At 38.0% G+C, this 5,300-nt stretch overlaps 1 pseudogene; it reads right to left on the bottom strand.

The window, feature by feature from the left end:
* Positions 1 to 643: 643 nt before the first annotated feature.
* On the bottom strand, positions 644 to 906 carry LOC114217639 (large ribosomal subunit protein eL39 pseudogene; annotated as a pseudogene).
* Between the last annotated feature and the right edge of the window lie 4,394 nt (positions 907 to 5,300).

The following is a 5,300-nucleotide window of genomic DNA, read 5'->3' as shown; positions in this document are numbered from 1 at the left end:
CATGATATATTCAGAGCACTAAATGAGAAAAATATGCAGCCAAGAATACTATATCCAGCTAGGTTGTCATTGAAAATAGGAGAGATAAAAATCTTCTAGGACAAATAAAAACTAAAAGAATTTGCAAACACCAAACCAGAGCTACAAGAAATACTGAAAGGGGTCCTCTAAGCAAAGAGAGAGCCTAAAAGTAACATAGACCAGAAAGGAACACAGACAATATACAGTAACGGTCACCTTACAGGCAATACAATGGCACTAAAATCATATCTTTCAGTAGTTACCCTGAATGTAAATGGGCTAAATGCCCCACTCAAAAGACACAGGGTATCAGATTGGATAAAAAACAAGACCCATCAATATGCTGTCTGCAAGAGACTCATTTTAGACCCAAAGACACCTCCAGATTGAAAGTGAGGGGGTGGAAAAGCATTTACCATGCTAATGGACATCAAAAGAAACTGGGGTGGCAATCCTTATATCAGACAAATTAGATTTTTTTTTTTTTTTTTTTTTTTTTTTAGAGCCGAGAGGTCTCACATTTATTACTGAACCAACCTACTGGTGCAGAGGCATAGTCAGAGAGAAGAATCATTTCCATGATAAGACAAGTCTATGGCCAGGTAGGAAGGATGTTTACAGAATGATAGAACACATGATCTTCATGCAGCTTAATTAAATATGTATGCCAATTAGGTGTGTCATCTCATGACGTGTGACGCCTTACAGACCCAGCTTGGTTCTTCTCCAGTGCCTCCTTTTGGAGTTGTACCTGATCTTATTACCAGTTTTCAACCGAATCCACTGGGGAATGGGACGATTCTGCTTTTGTTTCTTGGCCAGGAATCGCTTGATTCTGAAAGTCTTGTGAGAAGACATGGCAAGAAGCAGCCAGCCACACAGAGCAGGATGGCGGCAAAAAAGAGAGAAGACAAATTAGATTTTAAACCAAAGACTATAATAAGAGATGAGGAAGGACCCTACATCATACTTAAAGGGTCTATCCAACAAGAAGATCTAACAGTTTTAAATATCTATGCCCCTAGCAAAGGAGCAGCCGATTATATAAGCCAGTTAATAACAAAATCAAAGAAACACATTGACAATAATACAGTAATAGTAGGGGATTTTAACACCCCCCTCACTGAAATGGACAGATCATCTAAGCAAAAGATCAACAAGGAAATAAAGGCTTTAAATGACACACTGGGCCAGAGGAACTTCACAGATATATTCAGAACATTCCATCCCAAAGCAACAGAATATACATTCTTCTCTAATGCACATGGAACATTCTCCAGAAATAGAAAAAAGACAGTCTCTTCAACAAATGGTGTTGGGAAAATTGGACAGCCACATGCAAAAGAATGAAACTGGAGCATTTCCTTACACCATACACAAAAATAGACCCAAAATGGATAAAATACCTAAATGTGAGACAGGAATCCATCAAAATCCTTGAGGAGAACACAGGCAGCAACCTCTTCCACCTCTGCCGCAGCAACTTCTTGCTAGACACATCGCCAAAGGCGAGGGAAGCAAGGGCAAAAATGAACTATTGGGACTTCATCAAGATCTAAAGCTTTTGCACAACAAAGGAAACAGTCAACAAAACCAAAAGACAACGGACAGAATGGGAGAAGATATTTGCAAATAACATATCAGATAAAGGACTAGATAAAGAGCTTATCAAACTCAACACCCAAAGAACAAATAATACAATCAAGAAATGGACAGAGGACATGAACAGATATTTCTGCAAAGAAGAAATCCAAATGGCCAACAGACACATGAAAAAGTGCTCAATATCACTCAGCATCAGGGAGATGCAAATCAAAACCTCAATGAGACACCACCTCACACCAGTCAGAATGGCTAAAATTAACAAGTCAGGAAATGACAGATGTTGGCGGGGATGTGGAGAAAGGGGAACCCTCCTACACTGTTGGTGGGAATGCAAGCTTGTGCAGCCACTGTGGAAAACAGTATGGAGGTTCCTCAGAAAGTTGAAAATAGAGCTACCCTATGACCCAGTAATTGCACTACTGGGTATTTACCCCAAAGATACAAATGTAGTGATCTGAAGGGGTACATGCACCCCAATGTTTACAGCAGCAATGTCCACAATAGCCAAACTATGGAAAGAGCCTAGATGTCCATCAACAGATGAATGGATAAAGAAGATGTGGTATATTTATACACACGATGGAATATTATGCAGCCACCAAAAAATGAAATTTTGCCATTTGCAATGATGTGGATGGAACTAGAGGGTATTATGCTAAGTGAAATAAGTCAATCAGAGAAAGACAAGTATCATATGATCTCACTGATATGAGGAATTTGAGAAACAAGACAAAGGATCATAGGGGAAGGGAGGGAAAAATGAAACAAGATGAAACCAGAGAGGGAGACAAAAAACCATAAGAGACTCTTAATCTCTGGAAACAAACTGAGGGTTGCTGGAGTGGTGGGGGTGGGAGGGATGGGGTGGCTGGGTGTTGGGACACTGGGGAAGGTATGTGTTGTGGGGAGTGCTGTGAACTGTGTAAGACTGATGAATCACAGACCTGTACCCCTGAAACAAATACATTATATGTTAATTTAAAAAAGTAATAAAATTTTTAAAAAGGAAAAAGTATCACTAGCCATATGAAGAAGCAGGAGAATGGGACCCTGAAGAAAAATCAGTCATTAAAAACAAACTAGGAAACGATGGAGAAGATGAAGTCAGTGGCAAGGACATGAAGACAACAGCTAATATAAACGTGCTTCATGTACTCAAGATTGTGAGAGAAAACAGGGGTGTGATGAGAAGAGAAATGAAAGATAAAAAAAATCAAATGGAGTTTTTTAGGGGTGAAAAATACCTGAAATGAACTATGTACTGAGTGGGATTAACTAATTAGTGCAGAGGAAAACATCAGTGAGCTTAAGGATGTAGCAATAGAAGCTCCCCAACCTGAAAGACGGGCAGAAATCCCTGGACAGCCTCAGGGAAGGGGGCGACAACATGCTGTAGAACATACATGCAATGGGGGCAGGGGGTATGGAGAAATCTGGTCCAAAAAGTCCAAAATTTGATTAAAACTATAAGCACACTGATCTAAGAATCTTGATGAAATCCAATCAAATTACCAAATCTATAAAGAACTTATCAAACTCAACACAATCAAATTACCAAAAATATAGAAAATCACAATCAAATTACCAAAAATCAATAATGAGGAAATAACCTTCAAAGCAGCCAGAGGGGAAAAAACAAATTACACACAGAACAAAGTTGAAAATTTAAGTAGATTTCTCATGAGAAATTTCAGTCCACAAGACACTGAAGTGACATCTTGAAAGCACTGAAAGATTAAAAAAAGTTCAGTCTAGAATGTTACATCTATCAGAAATATCTTTTTTAAATGAAGGCAAATTAGAGGCTTTTTCAAACAACCTGGGAGAATTAACAGCCAGCAGACCTGAAATACACACAAAAAAAAAAAATTAAAGGAAAGTCTTCAAGCAAAAGCAAATTGATACCAGTGGAAATTTGGATTTACACAAAAAAATGAAAAATGCTGGAAACTGTAAATATGTAGATAATTATAGAAAATATTTTTTCCTTATTTAAAAAATTTTAAAGGGGCACCTGGGTGGCTCAGGCAGTTAAGGGTCCAACTCTTGATCTCAGGGTTGTGAGTTTGGGCTCCACATAAGGCCCTGCATTGGGCATGGAGCTTACTTAAAAAAAAAATTTTTTTTAAGATAATTGCTTAAATTTTTAAAAATTAAAATGTACTGCGGGGTTTAAAACATCTGTAAAATAGAATTTATGCCCACAATAGCACAAAGAATGGGTGGTTTTGGGAGAATGATAGTACTCTGTTACAAGGTCCTTAAGATCTACTTTTATGTGGATGGAGGCTATAATAAGTTAAAAATATAGACTGAAACCTTAGGGCAAATATTTAAAAGTGAAAAGCAACAACAAAAGATATAAACTATACTATGTGAAGAAAAAAGTGAAAAGGAACAAAGAGGTATAACTAATCAATGGTAGAGATCAAGTGGAATCATAAAATACACTAAATTTAAAAAGAGCAGGAAAAGAGGAAAGGGGACAAATAACATAGAAAACAAATGGCAAAATAATAGACTTACACCTGACCATAATAATAATCACATTAAATGTAAATTGTCTAATCCCTCCAATTAAAGGTAGACATTATTACACTTGATTAAAAAAACAAAAAACAACTCTTTTTTTTGAACTGCTGTCTTGATGTAATCTTGACCTGGGCTGGAAGCCAGTGAGTTCTCCTCCTGGAACAGCTGATTGAGTCTGCACCCCAACCACTTCCTTTTCAAATGAACATAGAACATTCACCAGGGTGTAACATATTCTGAGCCGTAAAACACGTTTCAATGAATTTAAGAGGATCAAAATTATACAGTGTATTCTCTCTACAATAGAATTAAAATAATAACAGAAAGATGAAAGATATCCGGAAAAAAACCCAAATTTTTAGAAATTAAGCAGCATACTTCTCAATAATTCATAAGTGGAAGAAGAAATCACAAGAGAAATTAGGAAATATTTTTAGCAGAATCAGAATGAAAACCTCACACATCCAAATTTGTGGGACCCAGCTACAGCAGTGCTTTAAGGGAAATTTATAGCATTAAATGTTACTTTTAGAAAAAAGGAAAAATCTAAAACGGGTGCTTTATGTTTCCACTTTAAGAAACTAGAAAAAGAAGGGCAAATGAAATCCAAAATACGCAGAAGAAAGGAAATCAGATGGCAGATCAATGAAATAGGAAATGGACAAAGAATAGAGAATATCGATAGAACTAAAAATTGGTTCTTTGAAAAGATCAGGAATGAGACACTTAGAAGACGCTGTGGACTGGTAGGTTTCATTAAAGCGGAATTTCTCAGGCTTGGCTGTACATTAGAATCAGTTGGGGAACCTTAAAAATTCCTGATGCTGGGCTGTCCTGAACAATTTCATCAGCTCTGGAAGTGGAGCCTAGCCCCCCAGGTGATTCCAATGCGCAACCAAGTTTGAGAGGCACTGTTGAGAGATCAGGCTCCCACCCCACCGCACCCTTGTCAGTATCCATCTGGGGCTGCTCCGCATCCTCAGAGCAGAATCTTCTCATCCCTCACATGGATTGTACCTGGCTGGCTGGAGGTGTACTGAGAGGGTAGCAGAAGGTGTCTGAATCTCTCCATTTCATATACAGACCTTCTTCTACCTTCACTATGGTGTCTCCACACTGCTGGAGTCCCCTAGACCACATCC

This window comes from Eumetopias jubatus, unplaced genomic scaffold (genome assembly GCF_037043125.1).
Source record: "Eumetopias jubatus isolate StellerSeaLion01/CBP00866 unplaced genomic scaffold, mEumJub1_p1.0 scaffold_5, whole genome shotgun sequence".
In the NCBI taxonomy this organism is placed as follows: Eukaryota; Metazoa; Chordata; class Mammalia; order Carnivora; family Otariidae; genus Eumetopias; species Eumetopias jubatus.
This window is presented reverse-complemented; position numbering and strand designations above follow the sequence as displayed.